At 47.3% G+C, this 24,238-nt stretch overlaps 2 long non-coding RNA genes across 2 annotated transcripts; one reads left to right on the top strand and one right to left on the bottom strand.

The window, feature by feature from the left end:
* Positions 1 to 12,670: 12,670 nt before the first annotated feature.
* LOC139802520 (uncharacterized) lies at positions 12,671 to 23,732 on the top strand. The gene is made up of 3 exons (XR_011728683.1): positions 12,671 to 13,589; positions 20,477 to 20,521; positions 21,554 to 23,732. It is a non-coding gene; the product is annotated as an uncharacterized lncRNA (long non-coding RNA).
* LOC139802521 (uncharacterized) lies at positions 17,696 to 20,718 on the bottom strand. Its single transcript, XR_011728684.1, has 2 exons — positions 20,428 to 20,718; positions 17,696 to 18,679 (listed from the first exon to the last, which is right to left on the bottom strand). It is a non-coding gene; the product is annotated as an uncharacterized lncRNA (long non-coding RNA).
* Positions 23,733 to 24,238: the final 506 nt, after the last annotated feature.

Genomic DNA, 24,238 nt, shown 5'->3' with positions numbered 1-24,238 from the left:
TAATTTGGCAAAAGCAACAGCAAAACTCTTTACAAAAATGAGAATATTGGGCTGAGCTATCCTGGGGATGGAAGGCACAGGTTCTGCAAATTCCATGACTGGACCTTGAATATAAGTAACCTGCTCCCCTCCATCCACTGCCTCTGCCCTTCCCTGAGGTCTTCTGAGTCACAGCTCACTGAGCTTTGGCCTCAACTCCAAATCGATAAAGCTGCTTCTCCTATTTCTCTGTGGTCCTACTAAAGTTCAGATGTAGCAAAAGAAAGTCTTCTGTTTAAAGAAGAAAAAAAAATCTATTCCAAACATGTCTGATTTCCCTCTCCCTGCAAAGAGCTGGTATTTAGCAGTACCTGTTACAGGAGAAACATTAAAGGAACAAAAAAATTTAACCTCATACAGCTTCCAGTCCTCATCCTGCTGTGCTATCTCCAATAATCAGAAGTGAGGGGGAAATGTAAATATTGGTTTGGCTCCTGGTTTACACTTCCCTGAAACCTCCTGTAGGTTTTCCAGAGAGCAAACTGCCCAGCAAGGGGTCTGACCTGCTTATTCTGGATGTGATCCTAAACTTTCCCAGAGAAATATCCATCTCAGTGAGCAGTTAAAGAATTTTCCAAGGAACTGGTGAACAGAGGGACACAGTAAGTGTGCTACTTTCCAAACTGGTTCATGGATCCACCACACTGCCCAGTGATGGATGCATCCCAGTGCTGCCTCCCACTCCTTGACCAACACCATCCTCTCCTGAGCTGGGTGAGCACATCAGGACATGGCCACTGTCATGCCCAAGACACTGAGCCCTCAGCCAGAAGGAGAACCAGGGCTGATCCCATGAAAATCTTCTTTACCCAAGTGCTCCAGCTGCCTGTTGTGTCCCCTGTAGGTGGTTTCTAACAGACAGGTTGTTCCTAGAGAGACAGAAGTCGTGCACATTCCCAACATCCCTGCCTTGAAACTTGTTCAGATCATTAATTCTGACTTTGTGCAACAACAAGTTATGTAGGGCAGCTGTGCTGGCAGCACAGTCATTTCTGTCAACCCCCTACAGTCACACTGAAAAAATGGGATCCAGGATCCCTGATGCCCAAAAGCAAAGAGGGTGGCTTCCTATTGGCAGGTTTTAATGAAGGTATCATTAAGGTGGGCAGTGATTGGTACCACTGGGGTGGAACAAAAGGAGCAGTGGTTCTCCTGCCTCTCACCCCTGTAGCCAGGATTCTGTGAGCACATCTCAACACTCTCAGGCTGCTGGCAGCAGGAATGCTGAGGAAAATGCCACCCCCTGACCTCTGCAAGCACCTTGCGTATTTACCCACTTCCTGAGGGCTGCAGCAAGGAGAGGAAAACACCAATTACTGCTGATCAGCTAACGAGACATCCCTGGGTTCTGCCTCTCATTCCCAGCTCCAGCAGCTTCCCCACTTGTTTTTTGTGGGGAAGCAAACCTTGGGAAGCAGAGAGGTCACAGATTATTATGGGCAGAACACCAGGCACTGCTCTGCAAGCCCAGCCCTACTGGTGTGGGTGGCACAGCTGGGCTGGTCACAGCCATCGTCCTCAGCACACTCTGGGCTTTTCCACAACTCCCAGAAACAGCTCCCAAATGCCCCGGATTAATTAGGAATCCAGGCTCTCTACACATCACCACACCCAGGCCTCTTACTCTCAAGGTACTCACAGGATACACAGCCTCTAAGCAGTAAGGATCTGCTTGCTCCCCCTGCACAGCTGACATGGAATAAACCACCTGCCCTGCAGGAATTCCATTTCCAGGCTACAACTCCCAGAGCAACACCTTCCCCACCCCACGGGAAGGCAGGGAGAAGTGGATGGTGCAAGTTTACTCCTGCCTTGGGTGCCATATGCCAGGAGGGAATATTTTGGGCTCTCTTGAAAAAGCGTTGGTTTGCTCCTTTTTTAATGTGTGTGAGGAAGTGTCTACCAAGTGCCTACCCCCAGGGAATGTTGCTCCATTGAGCTGGAAGCAACAAGTCCAAGTATTCCTGGAGAATAAACATTTTGGTCCAGATGGGCTATTACATCACTCCTTTGGGTGCCATGCAACAGGCACCCAACACCCAGCTCTGCAACAGGCTGGTGACACAAGGGGAAAGATGGGCTGGAGGAAACCTGATGGGCTCAATCCCACTCTACCCACCTCCTTTTCCAGGATGTTGGCTCCCCGGGCAGCACGAGCACACGGAAGGCTGACAGAACCTGGAGCAGATTCCAGGATGTGGCTCCCTAGAAGGGTGAGTGGAGGAAGGGGGTAATTAGCAGAGCTGGGGGTAATTAGCAGAGCTGCTGCTCACCACACCAGGGTGCTCAGCTGCCACTCAGCCCCTCCTGGGAATGAACCTGTGGAAGATATTCCCACCTCCTGGAAGCAGCATCCCTCCACGTGCTGTGCTGACGGGGGAGCTGCCACGGAAACTTCTGCTCCACAGAAGGAGCAGAGGCCTTGGCTCATCCCAGGATGGACAAGGAGGGAATGATTCCTCAGCCTACAGCAGGAAGCCCAGCCTGGGTTCTTAGCTTCCCTGACAAGAGATGGCAGCTCACAAGCAGTGCCAGTGGAAGACTGATGGAAAACCACGGGTGGCTTTTACCAGGGCTGTTTGGAACCCTCTGAATTCAACTGTTTTAGAGCAAGAAGTCATCCCAACACTTGGAAGACGAGTGTCTGCACTCTAGATCAAGACTCCTACTTAAAAAGGGGCCTCAAAGTCTCTTCTCTGCTTTGCAGCACCCCAGTGTGTTCCACTGCCCGGATCCCCTCGTGCAAATGGAATATATATCAGAGCACATTAAGCATTTAAGCTTGAGAAAGACTCTGTGAAGAATCTTTTCAACTGGTGCAAAAAGGAGCCCCCATTTTCAAGGCCTGTTCTCCCTGCAGCAGTGATCCAGCAGCTGGGACACACACACATCCCCTCTCCCCTTTTGTGTTTTCTGATTTTCAACTGCTCAGCAGCAGAGTTCAGCTCATGGCTCACGAAGCTTTTGCAGCTGGAGTAAATCAAAGGCTCAGGAGTGAACTAGCACAGTACCCGGGTGCTCTGGATGTTGTTGCAGTGTTCCCCAAACTCGTGGCTCTAATCCCAAGCGTTTCCTAAACCCTACATTGTTCCTAAATTCTCAGCTGCCAGAATTAGAAAGAAATTTCACCGCTTATAAAAGAAATCCCAAAGCCACAAACTGAGGATGAATGAAAGGCTTGGGAATCATCAAGAAGATGCAGGTGTGGTTTTACAAATTGAATCAGCTTGAAGTTGGTACTGACTTAAGGTAGAGGACAAAAAGGGATGAGCTGGACTCTCGTTTTGCTCAGAACAGTAAAGGCTGAGGTCTGCAGGGGCAGGGGGATGGCTCTGCCCAGGTTCAGCTGCTCTCCTGCAGGGGCTGGAGCTCAGCTCACTCCCCTGGTGCTCCCTCCCCACCTCTCTCTCCAGGGCAAGGGGGGATGGAAGGAAGCAATAATGTGTTTTGCTGGCTCTTCCTGACCTGTGCAGACACAGTTCGTGCCCAGAAGCCAGACAGATCTCCCCCTGGCTGGTTCTTCTCTTTCATTTTTGTGCTGGAACCTCCTCAAACCACCCCAGTAGTTCAAGGCTTTCTCATTAGTCTCCTCCAGTCAAAACACAAGCAGCCAAATATCCAGGCCGTGCTTCTCCTTTAATAACCAGAACATGGCAGAGCTGCTCTTTCCACAGTTTAATTCTCTCCCTTTAAAACTTATTAGAAGTTATTAGCACTTCAGGAGACATTTTCCAGCTTTGTGCTTTGATCCTCTGCTTCCACAAGTCAGTTCCCACTGAGCTGCTTCACATCTTGTTTAATAGTTAATTTGTTTGGACATCATTAAAATTATTAAGGCTCCAGGCAACGAGGACGTGCCAATTACTGTGTCAAGTGATTTCATTTGGAGGGGGGCAGTGGGAGGCAGGAGTTTAAAGCAGCTTAAAGGCTTGGACCTCTTGATGCTGAGAAATATGAAGAGCAAGAGATCTGCTCAGCATGCCTGGAGGTTTGGGTGCAGAGAGGAGCAGAGAGGAGCACTGCCACTTCAGTTATCTGGGTGCTCAGCTGATGCTGAGACATGAACCATGAACCAGGCATGAGAAATCCCAGCCTAGGAGGCTCTGTCATGCTGAAACCTGCCTTAGCTTCTAATAAAGCCTCAGACCACCAACAGAAGGGTGGAAAAACACCTCTCAGGATTATTTAAAAAAAAAAAAACAAAAACAAAAAAACCAGGATCTTTTTGTTTGCTGGAGCTTTCCTTGCAGAGTACTGGATCTGCATCCCAAGGCACTGCAATTTCACATTAAACTTCTCAGTGTCACTTATTATTGCAAAAAATACTCTGAAAAAAATAAGTGTCCAGATTTGCCTACTCTAGACAGGTTCTCCTAGCATTTAGCAGATAAAGCCTTTGGAAAGACACCCAAGGTGAATGTGTCCACGTCACCTGTTACCCCATGTTTGTGGGGTAAAAACCCCAGCCTGACCTTTGTCTCATTATATGAAAATCTTTTTGAATTATGATTTGAATCTGTGATTCTATTCAGATTTTTTAATTCCTACCAGTAGCAGTATTAATTAATAACACTGCAATATACTCCATACGAACAACCATCCATCAGTTATCCCCCACACCCTTCCACCAGCCAGCTGTGGCAATCCTAACCCAATTTCCCAACATTTTCCCAGCTGTCCCATGGCTCCTTTTGCTGGTAGGAATTCCACCTTCAGCAGAGCTGCACCGCTGGGTGAGATTCAAGGCAGCAAAACTCTCCAGGACAGATTAATTTTGCAGGTTGAAAAATGCAGCCCCTAGAGAATCCTCCTCAGGTCAGCCTGGCAACCAGCAGCACTTTGCTGAGCCAGGATTGCAGTGCTGGCAAAATGCTCCCAGGGGAATGAAAGTGCCCCAGGGAAGCTGCACTTTGTGCAGGGAATTTAAGAGAATTAAAGGAAGAAAACGTGCACCACAAAAAGATTTGCTGACACCTGGGCTCTGGCACCACACATCTGCTCCTGGTCTGGGTTAATGCAGTTACCAGCAGCACTGCAGACCTGACCTCAGCCACACCAGTAAAACCATTGGTTTTCCAGTACAGACACAACAGTGCAAGGGCTTCTACTGGCACCATGAAAAGAATCCAAAAGATTCACAGCAGGGAGAGAGCTGGTGCACGGATACCTCTTTTGAGTTAGCTGCAAAAAAGACACTGACAGGTTTTGAGTGGAGAGTTCAGGCATCCAGAAAACCCAGGAGCAGCTGGTGTGTGGGTCAGCAGGAACAAAAGCTTTTTCAGAATAAAGCTGAGGGGGAGCAAGGCTGGGCCTGTGGAACAGAACCAAGGGAAGATGCACAAATGAGCCAAGAAAAGCTTTTCACACGTTTACACCACTCGCCCAGGTGTGAAGTGAACTTTTTTTGTTCCCTCAAGGATGAGGAAATAATTGTGAACACAGCCTGAGGTACATGAAAGCAGCACAGACTCAAAGGCTCAAGCAGGTACCAGGTACTAACATCAAACACAAAAATCCAGGAATGCTCTGTGGCTAAACAGCAACACAAGTTTTAGACCAACTGTTGGGGAAAAAAAACCCAACAAACAACAAACAAGAAAAGCAAACCAGCCAAGCCAGAAATGGATCATAAATATGTTCCACTTGCTGTGTTTCCCAGGAAAACTGCAAATTTACTGCTGGGACACACTGCACACCACGTGGCAGACCTGAAGGCAACTGGCCAGAAATTCAGACTTGACCCATGTTCACCTAACACAGAGCAGAAAGAGTGGGGAGATTTGGAGAGGAGAATCCTCCTGGAATGCAGGATTCAGCTCCTCTCAGCACTCTCTTGCAAATAGAATCACAGAATCCTAGAATGGGCTGGGTTGGAAGGGACCTCAGAGCTCATCAAGTCCAACCCTTGCTCCACTCCCCCCGTGGTTCCCAGCCCATGGCACTGAGTGCCACATCCAGGCTCTTTTGAAATATCTCCAGGGATGGAGAATCCACCCCTTCCCTGGGCAGCCCATTCCAATGGCTGAGCACCCTCTCCAGAAAGAAATCCTTTCCTAATATCCAACCTAAACCTCCCCTGGCAGAGCTGAAGCTCTGCCAGGGGAGGTTTAGGTTGGATATTAGGAAAAAATTCTTTAGTCCGTGCCCTCTTGTCCCACTGATATCAGCCCAACCCCCCCTGGCTCCAACCTCCTTTCAGGGAGTTGGAGAGAGTGATGAGGTCTCCCCTGAGCCTCCTCTTCTCCAGCCTCAACACCCCCAGCTCCCTCAGCCCTTCCTCACAGGACTTGTGCTGGATCCCTTCCCAGCCTCCTTGCTCTTCTCTGGACCTGCTCCAGCACCTCAATCTCCTTCCTGAGCTGAGGGGCCCAGAACTGGACACAGGACTCAAGCTGTGGCCTCCCCAGGGCTGAGCACAGGGGCAGAATCCCTTCCCTGGACCTGCTGGCCACGCTCTTCCTGAGCCAGCCCAGGATGCCATTGGCCTTCTTGGCCACCTGGGCACACTGCTGGCTCCTCTTCAGCTTCCTGGCAATCCAGACTCCCAGCTCCCTTTCTGCCACTCTGTGCCCAGCCTGGAGCTCCCCATGGGGTTCTTGTGTTGAACCTCATCCCGTTGGGATCAGCCCAACTCTCCAGTCTGTCCAGGTCCCTCTGCAGAGCCCTCCTGCCTTCCAGCTGATCCACACTTTCCCCCAGCTTGGTGTCATCTGCAAATTTGCTGCTGATGGACTCAATCCCCCCATCTAAGTCATCAATAAAGATACTGAACAGCACTGGGCCCAACACCAATGTACTCAAGAGCTGAGTCCAGACATTTGTATCTTCTGTTCCCACAGGTGGTCACTTGTGTAACTCCATCTGGAACTGTCCCTCTGCCAACAACCTCTGGGCAGTTCAGGTCCAGTTTCAGGATGGCTCAGAGAAAATCATGTTTCATGGGGAAAAAGAGGCTGGACAGAGCCAACAGGCTCCTTCCAGCAGCCTCTTACAGCAAAAGTGGTCAGAGAGGCCACTGAGAACCCACCAGCACCACCACAGAACCCCAGCAAGCTCCTGGTAGGATCACAGGCAGACTGGAGCTGCAAAACACCTCCAAGCAAATGTTTACTCTTTGCTCCATAAAATCCAGCGTGGAAAACAGTGGGAGGAATCCAGCAGGCCAAAAAAGATGACATTTGTGCAAATATCTGCCTCCAACCACTCAGTTCCTAACCTTGCAGGATTTCAAAGTCCAGAACTTCTTTTAGCACACCAGCTGCCAGCAGGCAGTGTGAAAATGACACGACTTGGAGACAAACCAGTTTTATTTAAAAACATTATATATATATATATATATTGCACACAATATTCCAAGCTAAAAGAACATTATCAAAAATGCTAAATCTAATATTCCAGAGCTAACAAACCCCAGAATTAAGCTCACCTCTACATCTGGCTCTCTGGTGCTATGCAGCATGCTCCCTCCCACCTTCCCTGGCACAACCAGGAATTATTTTTTCCTGCAGGCACCTTGCCTGATTCAGCAGAGCATGGATGATTCTCAGTTAATGAGCAGCCCTTCAAACACTTGTTTTCTGCTCCTTGGGTAGTGTGCAGCCCCTTCCTGATGGTTTCCCTCCACAGGGGTTTACTCAGAAACAATTGAGCAACTCCCTGATTGAATGTTTTATTACAGAACAAGATCATTTTATTCTGCTTAGTTTAACCCACTTGACTTCACCAAACTCAGGCTCTGCTCTGAGCACACAGGATTAATTTTTTCATGTTTTTTCTAAGGTTCACATTACTAATGCATTTTTTATGAACTCCCTGTCCCGACACTTTCATGTTACCTGGACTGACTAGTGAAAAAATTCTTTAAAAAGTTTCTGGTTTGTAAAAATATTTGGGGAAAAAAATAGTTTCAATGTAGAAAATCAGAGTGTGCTGAGCATGACCTGGTGCTCTGAGTGCTGCAAACTCAGGTCCAGCTGCAGGTCCTGCAGGCTGTGGAGCTCTTGCAGAGCAGTTCTCAGCTCAAACTGAGTGTCCAGGAGATGAAGGACATTCAGTTTGTGAACACTTGAAAAAAGGTTTCATTTGCAAATGCACAGCAGAGAGAGTGGAATTCATTCAGGTTTTCCAAGGCTGCATTTATCTGTGTGAGCAGAGTGCCCCAGGGATGTGCTCACTCACCACCAGGACAAGTGGTACAAATGCACCCAGGTCACACAAGTGTCAGACCAGAAAGGTGAAGGGAAGAGAAGGAGAAACCACAGCAGTTACCAGGATGGGGTGAGGTGACCCTCCTGCCACCAGCACCCATCTCTGATGCCCTCTCCAGTGCCTCCTGCATGGGCTTCCCAGTGAGCTCTGTGGGCAGGGTGGGAGGCAGCTGCTGCATTGCCCTAGGGAGAGAAAATGAGAGAGGTTGGACCTTCTGATGCTCCAAAAGCTGCTGAATTTCCATTTCTAGAGCAAATGAGAGGTGGGAACAAAGAACAGAGGGTACCTAGAGCAGGTGGAGGGGCACTGACAAGTTTCATGAGCAGGAGGTGCTGTTCAGGGACACAGCCTGTGTTTAATATACCCAGTGCTCTGAAGGAGGCAAGAGAGGCAACAAAAGAAAATCCAAGACATGAGAAGGTTGGTGCTGGCAGACATCTGTTCTGGGACTACTCAGGTTCAATCCAAAGAACATTTCAGCTGCTTTAGCAGTTCTGCAGAAAACAAGAGAGACCTTTTCCACACGCCTTGAGATGCTCTTGCTGTATTTCATGTTTCCAGAATGTTCATGATTTGATTCAAGCTGTTTTGAGGAGATCTTTGATCTGGCAAAAGAAACACATCAGGTCTCCAGCCACTTGTGCTCAGATTATAAATAAAAATCATAATTTTATGTAGATATGCATGGAAGGAGTTGACCTCAGTGGAAAAATCTAGATTCATATTTCTGCTGCTGAAGAAGAATTCACTCTTCACCTACTAGACATGTAATGAGAACTGCTCCATGGTAAGAAAACAAAAGTCACCATCCAAGATCAAGTAAGGTGTCTGTGTCACCCAGGATTCTGACACTGCTCAGCCCCAGCTGCTTTTAAAAATGTTTTTATGCTTACAGAGAAAAATGTAAACAGGATAACTGCCCAAAAGGCCACAATAAAACCATTCTGCTCCTTCCCACATGAACACTGACACCTTCCCTGAAACCCTTCACGGGGTTTGCAGCAGCAAATCCTCCAGGAGAACACTGTGCTGTGTGCTGGGGCCTTTCCTTTCACTCCTGTTTTCTGCAACACCTTTTGCTTTCACTGAATTTCTCTTTACTCTCAAAAAGCAGCAGAAAGTAACCAGGGATTTCTGACTTCCTCACCTTTCCCTGTTATACCCCCTCTTGCCTGCTGCCCTTCTGGAACAGCCAGGGACCATGGGGCTTCTTCAGGAGCTGTTTCACAGAGCCCCCTGTGCCCCAACCCTCCCCACCAACACTGCCTCTGGAAGCTCAGATCTCATTCCACGTTTTCTGATCAGGCTGCATTCAATTAAAACCAGAGAGACTGAGAGCTGCAGCAGCAGCAGCAACACCAGGGTAAACCATTTTTACACGATGCACTCATCCAGGAATAGACTTGTTAGCTGATTTTTTTTCTATTAAGTGCATTTTCTTTCTCCTAACAACACCAAACCTTCTGGTTAGGACTGCAGAGAACACCAGCACCACCAGACTAGCACCAAAACTTTCTGCATGATGCCATCATTTGGTTCTGTTTCGCTATAGATTTTGCTCTAACTCTGTCCTCAGTATTTATAACTTCATTAAAAAAAGAGGAATCTGATGGTCTGACTTCCATGAGAAACTTTGCTTCTAATAATTCTTTTAATGCCTGCTGGGTTCTGCATACAGAAAGCCATCTTCCTTTATGTGGAGCCAAGGTGAAATGGTGACCTGTTACACTGAATGGAGTTGTCTCAATCTGTACTTAATGAGATGAGCACCTTGACAACAATACTGAAGGTGGAAGAGGAGAAAACATTACCTTGGGAGTTATCTCCTTCTCTCACATCCCTCCACTTGCACTGCTATCTGATGGGCTTTCATTTCTCACTGCTTGTAGTTTAAGTTTCTAAGGGAGGGGACAATCTGGGAGTGTGACAAATTACTAATTGTAACAGTTCAAAATAGAAGCAGCAATGGAAATGTCAACAACCTGACTGGGACATCAGAGATTTTTGCAGTGATGAATAAGGAACAGTTTCACTGCAGACTGGGAAAGATGCTTTGGGCCATTTTTCAAAGCCTGAACAACATCTCAAGGAGTTCCAATCGTTTGGTTTTCTTCTGTGTCTTCAGTCACTGTCAGAACAAACTGAGGTCTTCCTCAGGGCTGCCATGAACTTCACATTTGCTACCAGGAGATCAGAAGCACAAAGAAGGTCCAAGTCCTACTGAAATCCACGGGAGCTGAGTGCTTTGGGTCTGTGCTACCAAGAGTTTACTGAACCACTAATTTTCTGGGACATTTTCCTGGAGGAGACTGGGCTAGAGCAGGGAAATACTGTTTGGAGTTAAATCATAGAATCATAGAACTGGCTGGGTTGGAAGGGACCTCAGAGCTCATCAAGTCCAACCCTTGCTCCACTCCCCCCGTGGTTCCCAGCCCATGGCACTGAGTGCCACATCCAGGCTCTTTTGAAATATCTCCAGGGATGGAGAATCCACCCCTTCCCTGGGCAGCCCATTCCAATGCCTGAGCACCCTCTCTCCAAAGAATCCTTTCCTAATATCCAACCTAAACCTCCCCTGGCAGAGCTTCAGCTCTTTAGTCCGTGCCCTCTTGTCCCACTGATATCAGCCCAACCCCCCCTGGCTCCAACCTCCTTTCAGGGAGTTGGAGAGAGTGATGAGGTCTCCCCTGAGCCTCCTCTTCTCCAGCCTCAACACCCCCAGCTCCCTCAGCCTCTCCTCACAGGACTTGTGCTGGATCCCTTCACCAGCCCAGTTGCCTCCTTTGGGCAGCAATCCTCTCACACAGCAGCCATCACCTCCAATGTGCCTGGGGTAGTTCCTGACCAGTTAGAAGCCTTGAAATAGAAAATATTCAGGAAGGGGCAAACCTGAGAGCAAGAGAAATGTCAGTGTCCCAGTCACCCTGCACTGAGAGCCAGTGTTTGAAAAAAATAGATTCAGTGTAGCATAAAAATCTATTAGAAGAATTTCAGACATTCCTTTTTGGCTTACTTAGGAGCTCACAGGCAGAGTTAAATATAAACAAAAGTAAGAGGAAAAAACCTACCTTTGCACTAATACTAACTGGTAGGAAGCTGTATCCCCAGCTCTTTGCATATGTATGTGCATGCACATATATAAATATGCATGTGTACACACGTTATATATAACTTTTTCAGCTGACATAAGACACCTCAGGAAGAAGCTGTGTCGAAAAAGAAATATAAAATGAAGTTTTATCAAATGCATGAGACAGAAAACTTCAATCTGTAAGAAAGAAGTAACTTGGGGATGAAAATATAAATAAGGGCTGTGAAAGCCTTTCTCTTGTTACCTTCTGTTGCTAGCTGGCAATCCAGGGAAATGAGTGAAAAAGCAAAGAGAGCACCTCACAGCATAGGTACAAAGGAATGGATGGCAGCTCTGTCAGAACTGTGCACACAGGGAATGGAAGTTCCACATAAAGGTCAATCTCCAGGCAATAAACCCCAGGTCCTCCAGCAGACCAGCTCAGAAATACACCATTTTCCAGCTGAAAGCCCAGGGACTCGCTGTGCTTTCAGCCTGTCTGCATTGTTGTAAAGATGTGAAGTGTTTTTTTCTCCACTCCATTGATTTGCCCCACAAAAGAACCAACTGCAATCCTTTTCCAGAGCCTGGAATCAGCCCAGGTTATCCCTCTGCACCCCAGGCTGGGGAGAAGAAACCAAGGAGCAGAAAGTTCTTCTCCAGAGAGAGGAGGGCAGAGCAGAGCACACACCAAGGGAGTGTCAGAGTCCTGGGCTCTACAACAACCTGCAGGTTGCTGCCCTGGCTGAGAACATCTCTGCTGCTGAGCCACCTCATGAAGAACTTGCCAAGAATCAACATTTTGACTGTTTCAGCCTTGAACTGCCCAAGCTGGGTGATTTCTCTGCAGACTGAAGGGAGGGAGAGCACCCTCCAGGCAGGTGCAATTTGTTGGGTGGCTGTTTGGGTCAGTTTGGGTGCACAGCACCTGCAGTTTTCTACCCATGGGACACATCAGGACACAACTCACCCCTTTCCCCTTCAGCTGGTACCAGTTTTTGGGATGGAGCTGCTTTCAGGCAGGATGCTTCAGTAAGCAGAGGAACAAGCTAGCCTACTTTTCAAAGCTAATTTCTTTTAAAAAGTGTGGACGTGAGGAAGGTGGCAGAGGGTGGGATGTGATTTAAAAGCAGATGGAAATGCAGAAGAACAGTTGCTTAGCACCTACAAAAGTCAGGCCCACTTCTTCACAAGACATGTATGTATTTAGGGACCCATATTTAGGCATCCACACTCGAGTTTCAGCCTCTAAATAACCCAAACCCATCACAGGTTTTTTGGAATGTGCAGCTGATTAAATAAACAAGGATATTAAAAGTCCTAAGAATCATGCTGTGGTCCTGGCAGCACTTGGGGACAGCCTTGCTATTATCTCTGCTCCTGCCAGGAGCTCTGCCATTTACTCATGAATGAGCCAGAGCTCAGAAAAAGCTGCTGTAGAAAGAGAATTCCACAATGATTTCTCAGCCAGTGGGATCAGCCAGAAGCATTCTTCTCTTTGTCTGAGCAAGAGATGCAAATTAAAGATGGGAGCCATTGGCAATTACTCGCCCTGGGCAAGTTTTGGGGTGGGTCTGTAGCATCTGGGGCTGAATGGATAGATCAGGGCAGGACAGAGGCAGACAGCGTTTCAGAAAGGTGAAAAAGAGAAAAAGTCCAACCCGGAGAATGCTCAAAGAAGAATGTGCTCAAAAGCCCTCAGAAGCTGCAACCATTTCTTTTACATTCTGCTCTTATTTCTTATTCGACTAAGAACATTTACCTGACAAAAGGAGCAAGAAACCACCCTGCTTAATGATACAGATAAGAGAAGAAAACACAAGGACTTCATTCCCGGGAGCATCTCCCCTCTTTGTCTCAGCCTGCTCTCCATGCTCACACTGTTCATCCTGCTGCCCGTGATAAATCCCGGGTTTTTATGCCACTGACCCGGTTCCGCACCGCCACGCTCCTCCCCGTTGGGTGAAGCTCCCCATGTGATCCAACCTCCCCCCTAAATAAAGTTGAAGAATTTGGCAGAGCTCAGTGAGTGCCGCTGGGCTGGCGGAGCCCCTTCCCCTTCCCCTTCCCTTTCCCGTTCCCGCTCCCTCCCTCCCCGCAGCCGCAGCCCAACCCCGGAGCCTCTCCTCTCCATCCGGTACCGGCTGCCTCTCGGCTTCGCGGACCTCCCAGGACACCTCCATGGTGCGGCTCCAGCGGGGGCTCCCAGCCCTGCTCCCCCCTGCCCTGGTGCCCGCAGCCCGGCCGGCACCGCAGGATGTGGCCGGAGAAGGTGAGTGAGTGCTGCATGGCCGCGACCGAGCCTTCGTGCCGAGCTCCCGGGGAACCGGAGGAGGGAGGGAAGGGGCAATTGCTGAGCTGGACGCGGTCAAAAAGCCTCTGTCCCCTCCCCGTTCCCACAGGGACACGCGTGTCCCTTTGCGAGGGGACCAACCTCCCCCCAGCCCATCGCAAAGCTCCGTGCCCTGGAGGGGGGGGCAGCAGCACCCAGACCAGCACCGCACCGCGCTCCCGCTGCATCCCACTGCTCCCGCTGCATCCCACTGCTCCCGCTGCATCCCGCTGCTCCCGCTGCATCCCGCTGCTCCCGCTGCATCCCACTGCTCCCGCTGCATCCCGCTGCTCCCACTGATCCCACTGCATCCCACCCATCCCGCTGCATCCCACTGCTCCCGCTGCATCCCGCTGATCCCGCTGCTCCCGCTGCTCCCCCTGCATCCCACTCCACCCCCTGCATCCCTCCGCAGCCTCCCAGCCAGGGCTCCAGCTCGGTGCGGTACCGGCACAGGGGGCTGGCACAGCCCAGCCCGGTGACAGTGTGGGACTGGCACAGCCCGGTGACAGTGTGGGATGGGATCAGCCCCCAGAGCTCCCCTGCTCACCCCGCTGCCCCCCAGAGCACAGCAGGGTTCCCCAGGTCCAGCCAGAGGTGGGACTGTCCTCCCCTGGGGTGCATGCACCCCACCATCTCCCTTCACAGACACCTGTAACACCCTGCCAGAGCACAGAGGGGACACCTCTCCTCCCCTCACACAATGTGCCCCCTCCCCTCTCCCTTGGGACCCCCCATCCCTCCCCACTCATTGTGCACCCACTGCTCCACATCCACACCAGCCTCCCCCTCCCTGCACCCCCAGCAGCAGCCAACCCCTTCCCCCCTCCAGACACCCACCCAGTCAGGATGTTTGCTCCCCACACAGCAAGGCTGAAGCCCTCAGCCCATGGAGGGGTGGGGGACACATCCCCCAGTCCATGGAGGGGAGGGGGACACGTCCCCCAGTCCATGGAGGGGTGGGGGACACATCCCCCAGTCCATGGAGGGGTGGGGGACACATCCCCCAGTCCATGGAGGGGTGGGGGACACATCCCCCAGCCCAGGGAGGGGAGGGGGACACGTCCCTCAGCCCAGGGAGGGGAGGGTGATGTCCCTCAGCCCAAGGAGTGGTGGGGGACACGTCCCTCAGCCCCTTCCACCCCTATCTAAAGCCAGGCAGAGGCCCCTGCCATGTAACCCCCTGATCTCCAACCCATTAACTCATCTCCAATGCATTTCATGTAACTTTTCCCCTCTGGAAGGTGATTTGGAGCTCAGAGGAAAGCCAACACTGACCAGGAAGCTGAATGCTTAAAGAAAGTCTCTGACTGCCTTCTCCACCCCTTGCCTCTTCCTTTTGGACTCCAACCAGAGACAAGCTCCCTGGGCTTGCAGACTGGGAGAGGAGGGCAGGCAGGGTGCTTTCTGCTCACCTCCAGCTCCCTAACTAGACAGAGCCTGTCCTCAACCCATCCTGTGGAAAACAAACCCCAGCCTATTCCAGAAAAGCAGAGACACAAAGTAGCTGCATCTCAAATGACATTCATCACTCCCCCTCCCAGCCCCCTGCTCCCTCCCACCCTTTAACTTATTATTTTTCTTGCACAGCTTTAAAGGTGAAATTCCCTGGGTATTCAATGTATTGTAGTCCTAGGCTGTAACTATTCATCAAGAAAAAGACATGCTGGCTGCAAGGAGGAAGAGTTTTCTTTTTAAATTAGTTGGCTGAATACCTGAATGTTCAAACAATCTTTTGCTCTTTGGCACATTTAAGAAAAAAAAAAAAACAACCCTATCCCTGCGGGAGCCTCAGTCTTGGCAGATTTTAGATCCAAGAGAAAGGCTGCAAAGTGTCCCATCTGTAATTACTTTCCTTGCTAGCAGTAGGGAAGAAGAAAAAAAAAAAAAGAGGAGAGATTAAAAAAAGGAATGGGGTAAGAAAGCAGACCTCATTTGTTCATCCCATGTTCACAACTAATTAGCTCAGCATCAGAACCCTCTTTCACCTGCAAAGAAAATGAGGATTTCATGAAAAAGCCACTGATTGTCCTAAGATCTTAATTTTTTGAAGGTTCTTAGGCTTTGCATTTAGTTCATTTGATTTTAGGTCTAAACAGCTTTCAGTTCCCCTTGATCCCTTAACTCCAAAGAATAATTAAACACCCACTGGTACCTGGACTGGGAAGAACTTTTTCTGACCCCAAGACCCACGCAAGCAGAGAGCATTAGCACAAACTGATCCTAGAAACAGGCAAATGGACCAAAATCACTGAGCAGGGTTAAGCCTCAGTGGAGGGAATTGGTGTTTTCACAGAATAACATTTAAAACACACACTAATGGAAAAATTCACAGGCTGCCCTGTAACCACAGGATGGAATTGTCCCTGATCTGGAAAGGTTTGTAGGAAGAAGAGCACAGACTGTTGTTCATGATCACAAACTAAATTATCAGAAAGTTCAATTTAAAGGGGAAAAAAAAAAAACAACCCTCCACATTTTACGGGGTACATTTTTTAGCTGCTGATAAAAGACTGTTCCTTTAGCAGGAAAAACAAAGGATGGCTTATCAGCAAAATCCACCCTCCAAAAGAAAGAATAGTGTGTGCTGCTTTGAGAGAAACAACCTCACCATAGTTGTTAAAATGCAGTGAAGCCTGTTTCAAAGTGAGCATCATGAACAGATCTGTTCAGCTGCTTAGAGAGCAGCACTTTGAGACAGCACTGTCTGCCAAATTTAAAGGGAAAAAAAAATAAATCCAAACCTAACTACAAGCATATGAAAGGAACAAGACCCAAGGTCAGCTCCTAACAAGATTTAGTGCAGCCACTTAATACACATTTTCAAAGCTACCCTAAAAATGTCCAACAAGGATTTCAGTGATCAGGATGATAAACTTCCCTCACACCACCAGACAAGAAGGCTGAAATCCCTTTCCCATGGGGGTCCTTCTGAGGTTTATGGGGGATCTGTCAGGCGTTCAGACTGTGACATGACTCGGGTGTAGCTCCTTCCTGGTAACAGGCACCAGCAGCTTCCCAAAGGATTTGGACCTTTTTTGGAAGCTGGGATCTGCCAAAACATGCTGTTAGGAGAAGGCTGTGATCACACCTACAAAGCTGCTGGTGCTTCTCAAACCACACTTGTACTAAATGAACAGGTTATACTGTGATGGGAAGTCACCCATCCAGTCAGTGGGATGAGTATCAACCCCAGAGTTTAAACCTGCAGCACAACAGGTCTGCCACTCAACTGCTCTCTGCTTCAGGGATCACTTAATTAAAATTAAAACCTTAAAACCCATAATTAGCTCCAGATGGGCTCTCTATAAACAAAGTGCCCGGGAAAACAGCACCTTACACTTGCAGTCCACACTAAGAGCAGACACTGCCCACCCCAGCTCTTCTGGAACACAAAGTCCTGGGCAGCCTCACAGCCTGCACCTTCCACCCTTCTCCACAGCAGCTGTTCTGCTCAGTGCCTCTCAGTGCAGGGGTGAGATGGTACCAGGTTCTGCTCTGCCTGCTGTGACCCTCAAACTTACCCAAGCCCACTGCAGCTCAAAGGAAAATCACAATCCCAACAGATCTGTTCCTTCTTCAGGAATAACCTGAACTTCCCGTTGGCTCAGACCTGACTGGTGCTGGGATGACTTATTGGAGTCTTTTTGCTCTTTCTGCACAAGGGAAGAGAAAACCTCAGCTACAAAACAGACAGAACAGGCTGAACAAATGCTAAATGCAGAGTTTTCTTGCTTGCTAGGATTAAAACATTGTGTAGAGCATTCCAAGAGATTAGAACTAGATTTTCAGACCCTTAATTAAAAGACTGACTTGCTTAAAGCTCTGTCTGAGTTGCCAGTTAGATCACCAAATGTAATTGCAAAGGTTTTATGCAAATCAAACTTCTAAGGATAACTGCATGTAAAGATCTAAACCAGAATTTTTTTCTATTTTAAGATTACACAATATGGAAGATAAAGGCGTGAAGAGGTTGTTGGATTTTAGGATTTCTCAGATAAATCTCTGGTCTGTAAGACCTATAAACACAGTGACCCTCTAGGGCATCCTTCTGCAACAATCTGATGCTTATAATTTAAGCCCATACCCAAAAAGTACACAGAACCTACTGGGAAAAAAACCAACCCTGTAGCAAGGTTCAAACATCTCATTACATGGTTTTTGAAGCCTTTTCTCCTGCCACCCCTCCTTTTCCCACTCCTTCCTCCTTTCCCTCCCTCCTCTTTGTCCCTGCTTTCTGTTGCTCTCACTCCCACTCTGGCTTTCATCTGCAATTTTGTGCACAAGTGCATTAGTAGGTGTCTTGCTACACAAGCTCTGGAGGAGGAGGAGAGTCATTTACATAGTTCAGGTTTACAACATGATGGAGCCATTTCATACAAATGTTTTGTTTGGGCTTTTTTTTTTTTTTTTTTTTTACATCAAAAAGATGCAGATTTCAAGGAAGGAGGCAAATTCTTCTGTAACAACAAAAAGAGAAGAGACAATCTGAAAGGCAGTGGGGCATTTACAAGCAAGCTGAAGGCAGAAAGGAAAAAGCAAGGCAGAAACTCTATTAAAAAGCCAATATATATTTGAGATGATATAAACACAAGGAGCAATCAACACCTCAAAAGGCACAATGTCTGTGTGCATGAGCAGGTGAAAGCAGCAGACACACAAAGCCAGAAACCAAAGATTATCCCACTACTGAAATCAAAGTTTTTTACAGTCATCCACAAGGAGGAGGTTTATAGTTTCAGGTCAGCTGTCTTTACTTTGGGAAGATGTTTTTGTGTTTGTATGAGAACAGCATTATACATTTCTCTCCCTTGCTGCTGGTTTGTATGTCCTTATCAACCATCCTCACTTGATCAATAAAATCAGGAAGACAAAGAAAGGAAGTTTGAGTAGGCCCAAAGGTCAGGTATGTGTAATCAGCTTCCTATTCAAACAACAAAAATGCACTTGTTCACCTGTAATTTTTGGCCTTCATCCTCCCAGCAAAGCTGAAGATTTCAGACATTCACCAAACTTGGTTGTTTCTTCAACTGAAACACAGATAACAATAAAAATTATCCTAACATGTAAAACAATAAAAACAATATTAAAACAATATTGTTATCCTAACAATAAAAAAAACCCCACAGATGATTTAAACTTAATACAGATCTGGTCTCTCACCCAGCATTTTATTTCTTTTTAAGGATTCAATGCAAAGCATGGTTAGTATTTTGATGTAACACTGCTAATGTTGTTATTACCAACTCTCCAGCAAACTGAGGCAAGCTCTGCCCTCAGAAAAAGGGAGGAGTCTCAGTGAAATCAAGAAGCTGATGATCAGCATTATCTCCTTTCAGAAATTCAGCATTTGACAGATGCCAATATCCTGAGCTGGTATTTGAGACACTGATTTTTGCTACTGCAATTTCCTTTGTTCCTCTCTTACAAAAAACTGCATCCAACCTGCTCTTACTTTCCACCCTCAAAAACTCCACGAATCCTCAAAAATCTGTCTCTGCTTTGTTGGAGTGCTGAGGGGCACAGAGGTCAAGCTGGAAGGAGAGGAAAGCCAATGCCTGTCCTAAGGCTGCTGCAAAACAGGGAGCAGATTTTGTCCTCCCCATCTCATCCTGAGTTTACTTTAAACCTGAGCTGGGTATAACAGGAAAATATGAAAACCTGAGCCACAGCAGTGAAGCCCATGACATCAGTACCCTGTGCTTATATAAGGATCAAAGTAAAATATTATTTCATTCAAAAGTTCAGAAATGTATTTAGCCCAAAGCTAAACCAGCCTGCTGTCATGAAAAGTTTCTTCCCACAAATCAGTATTTCCAGACCAAACACACTTTTTTTTTTGTAAATACCTTCACCTTTCTAATCTATTTTATTAACTATTAATAAGAATATTAAATGTGCCCAGTTCCCAAGATACTGTTTTGCACATTCATTACTCTCAGATGAAATACACTGGAAACTCATGACTCACACCAAACCAAGCACCAGAAGAATAATTCATTCTCTACAGTTTGAATTAAATCAGAGCATGAGCTGGGCACCCTTCAGCCAAGGCAGTTTTTGAGGTTTCTCTCCTCCTTGAGAGGAGAGAAGCCACCCTGCTTCCCCAGTTCATCCACAAGCAACACTCTTTGCCCTCAAGGTAGACCAGAAAGTGGTGGCAACATTGTCCTGTTACCCAGAGACACCCAGGGATTTGGTGACACTCACTCCAGAGCCTGCAGAGCCACCAACAGAATCCTCAGACATTGTTCTGAAGGGCAGGGATTTGTCCCTAAAAGCAGCCTCCTCCTCCTCCTTCTCCTTCTTCTCCTCTTCTTTCTCCTTCTCCTTCTCCTCCTCCACCTTCTCCTTCTCCTCCTCCTCCTTCTCCTCTTCTTTCTCCTTCTCCTCCTTTTCTTTCTCCTTCTCCTCCTCCACCTTCTCCTTCTCCTCCTCCACCTTCTCCTTCTCCTCCTCCTCCTCTTCCTCCTTCTCCTTCTCCTCCTCCTCCTCTTCCTCCTTCTCCTCCTCCTTCTTTTCCTCCTTCTCCTTCTTCTCCTTCTCCTCCTCTTCTTTCTCCTCCTCCTTTCTCCTTCTCCTCCTCCTTTTCCTTCTCCTCCTCTTTCTCCTTCTTTCTCCTTCTCCTTCTCCTTCTCCTCCCCCTCCTCTTCCTCCCAGAGAGCAGCTGGAGCACAAGCAGCAGACAGAAGAATTTAAAAGCATTCCTGTTTTGCTGTTGAAAACCCTCATTCCTGGAGTGATGGGGAGATGGGAGATACAAATAACATCCACTCACCTTCTTGGAGCAGTGCCAGCTGCCTAACCACCTCCTTTCTTCCCCACAGGAATCTGACAGCTGTGGACACAGATGAGACAAGACTGGGGTTCAGGTAAGTGGGACACAATAACCTGCTTTCCATCCCTGCTGAAACATTCCACCCTCCTGGACTTCCACGTAGGTGGTGGACACTTAGCAGCTCCAGAAATCAGAAGGGCATTTGTCAGTTTCTGAAGTGCTTTTATTGGAGTTTCTTTCTTGGGAGAGATGTTCAATACACAGCCAAGCAGCACTAAACACAACCTCCTGATCCACGTTCCTCCCAGCAGTACCACATGCAGACATTCCTCAAAGATGGGGTATGTTGCACTTGGTCTCTTTTGTGAAAAAAAAACACCTCTCAATCAGTTTGACAAAAACGTATTTTTTGTCCTAAACTCCGGGAAAATCTGGCTTTTAAACTTTCTTTAAAATCAACATTTATTTCTGACTATGTGAACATATTGTTCCAAACTGGCATGAACTGCTCATTTACATCTTCTACCATCAACAGAATGCTAATCCAGAGTAAACAGTCTCTATTACAAACAAGAACGTGCTGTTAATTAGTAAGAAAGACCCTGGGTCCTCTCTTAGCCTGAGTGGGATGAACCACGGATTTCTCTAAGAGGATTTCACCCTATTGAACAGAACATCTCTGAACAATATCCCTGAAACCTAATTTTGGCCTCAAAGTATTTGGGAGCTGAGTGGAGGGGGCTTACAGCAATCTGTTATTTGAAATAAATAGCTCTGCAAGTGCTTACAGCTCCTCAAACTAAAACACTCTGGAGCCAAATCCCACTGTCCTGAGGGGAAGCAGAAGTCAGTGAGAAGAAGCCAGCCTTGCTCCTCAGCAGATTGAAGTCTAAAATGAAATCTGGGAGAGGAGAGGGAAGATCAGATCAGCTCTTTTAACTTCAGAACTGCTCAGCCGAGTAAATTTTTTAGAATTTCCAGTGCATTTTGTCATTTGATACATGCTGTGTGTGTGACAAATCCTATCAGAAATACTCAGGAGCAAGGGCTTTAAATTCTAGATTACAGCTCACTACCTTTAGGGGAGCTCACCTCTTAAAATAATCCTGTGTTGTTTTTCACCCAGGTCATTCTTCCAGATCTGCAGTCAGTGGGGACACCTCCTGAACCCCAGCATAAGGAGGACAAAATCCTCCCCAGACAAGCTAAATCTGAGAGGAAACATCAGAGAAGAGGGGAAAATTAAAACCCTTGGTTAACATGAGAGCTCCACTTCCATAGCTGATTTTGCTAATGCCTGTGATGGTGAGGAAACCAAGCCTGCCCCTCAGCAAAAAAACATGCCCTTGATTTCACTCACTTTTGGGAATATTTGGGGGAAGAAAAACAACCTCTCACTGAATAAATTCATAAGATATAAACTACACTTGTTGCAGTGCTTGTTTTCCTTTCAAGCCTGCTGAGCCCAGCCACTGCGATGCTACTGGGAAACTGAGTTGATTTTCTTCAAATATCTGTTCAAGAAAAAGCAACTCCAACTGGCAGCCAGCTCTGCAGCCTTGCCCACCCTTCTCTGAAGAAGACAGCAGCACACAGAGGGTTCTGTGGGTCCAGGTGAGCTCTGTGTGAAGGCTGTGACACACACTGCTCCCTGCCTCCACCACCAAGAAAAGCTCCTGAGCATCCTCTGTGCCTGGAGAACCCAAGGAGACCCCTCCCACGAATGCCAGAGGTGACCAGGGAACCCCAGCCCTGGCTGCTCCTGAAGTTTTGACCCAGTGAAAACAAGGACTGAATCCCAATGAGGCCCAAGTTCAAGGAAGTTCCTGTCCCTGCTCTCTTGGCCTCAACAGACTATGAAAACTTTGCTGAACTCAACACAACCAGAGACACCGAAACGAAGCAGCTGGAGGGGTCCCTCTCATCCACTATTGCACTGATAATAGTGCTGACTATTATTTTCTCTTTGGTAATGACATCCCTAGTAACCTACCTGTTTCATAAGTGGAAACTGAGAGGTAAAAAGCTGCAGAAAGCACAAGAGGAGTACCAGAGAGACCAAGAAAAGAGCATTTTTCAAAGCACGCCCGGACTCGTTTCATAAAAAAAACCAAACAAGGATCTACCAGGAGATGCTCTTGCATTACCTGAAAATGAAGACAGTAACACAACAGCAACTATGAGAATTTCCAAGCAATTATATCCTTGTTTTATCTCATTTATAAAAGAGTTGTAAGCAGTTTGGAGGTTTCCTACAGCTTTATTATACATATATAAATATATTTATATACTCAGTCTCATTTGTGCCAAGTAAAACCAGTGCAACCATGTCTTTTTAACCCTTGTTGTGTTCCTAAATCAAGTCAATTTCAATCTGTTGCTTGCACTCTATCAAAAACCCACCGGCCCGTGGATGGCAGGAGGTCAGACTTTGGTTAATGCAAACCAACCAGGCTGACAAACATCAACAGAGTTGTGTTGCCTTCCTCCCACCAATCCAGCTGAAGAGTTTGAAATCCCACCAGAGGCTTAAATCAGACCCTGAGCAGCAGCAGGAGCAGCAGCAGCCTGGTCCTGACAGCCTGTGCCTGAAGAACTCCTCGTGTCTTCAGCAGCAGCTCCACACAGGACCAAGCCCTGGATTTGTTTGCAGGTGGGAAATCAGGATTTCCAGGTCAGTGGAGAGAGGTGCTAGCAGCATTCCAGCAGTGGATGAAGGACATCCAATGGAATCTCACTTTCCAAGGCAAGAGCACTTTTTTTAACTGGGCTTGGTGATTATTTTTAAACCAACCCTCCGACGGTGTGTTTCTATTTTCATAGCCTGCAATATTATGTCACAGAATTCATGAGAGATCTGTTGTGAGTAGCATATAGAAGTAATATTTTCTAACAAAGTGATGGCTGTATTGTTAATGTAGGCAATTGTTTTAACAAGCAGGGAACATGTAACATGACAAACAAAAGCCCTGCTCAAGTATACGGCTTGCTTGCGACCGCCAGTAACGCTAGATGTGTTTTAAAAGAAGCTATCATGCTGTGATGATGCTGTAAACTTCCTTCTGTGGGCAAAAATGTTCTATTTAAAAATGTGGAGATGAAGTATGTAAATGTTCTTCAAGTGCTATATCAACCAAACCCATGAGTTTTCACAGAATATTCCAAAGGGTTGCGTTACATGCTACAGATCTATTTTACCAACGTATTTATGGATCATACACACTGGTCTATGTGAGAGCAAACAGCACTATTTTATTACAAAACCTATAAATGAATAAATAAGCAGTGAATAATCACGCCCAGAAGCTGGAAAATGGCTTGGTTTATTTTTAAGGTACCCTGAATCAACCCTGCAGGTGATCTGAAAGCTAGAGGACCCCATACCTTGCTGGCAGAGGGTTCAAGCTCCCCCTCATTCCATTCCCCATCACCCTGCTGGCAGTGCAGGCAAAGATTCCCAATCAGCTGGGGAGGAAAAAGCAGTTACCTAGCTGGATAAAACCACAAATGTGGTGCTCGTGAGATTAATGTGTGTATTCACAAAATTAAAACCACATTTTTTAAACACAGTGGCATTTAGAAGACCAGCTGGGTTCTTACTGAGTGGAGACAATAAAAAGTCACTCCTTGAAAATCCTGCTGAATGGTAACAAAACCACAAGTGGAAGAATGCAGGAGCATTGGACCTGGGAGTCTGGATTGCCAGGAAGCTGAAGAGGAGGCAGCAGTGTGCCCAGGTGGCCAAGAAGGCCAATGGCATCCTGGGCTGGCTCAGGAACAGCGTGGCCAGCAGGTCCAGGGAAGGGATTCT

This window comes from Heliangelus exortis, chromosome 14 (assembly GCF_036169615.1).
Source record: "Heliangelus exortis chromosome 14, bHelExo1.hap1, whole genome shotgun sequence".
NCBI classification, from domain to species: Eukaryota; Metazoa; Chordata; class Aves; order Apodiformes; family Trochilidae; genus Heliangelus; species Heliangelus exortis.
The sequence above is the reverse complement of the archived record's forward strand: the minus strand, read 5'-3'. Positions and strand labels throughout refer to the sequence as shown.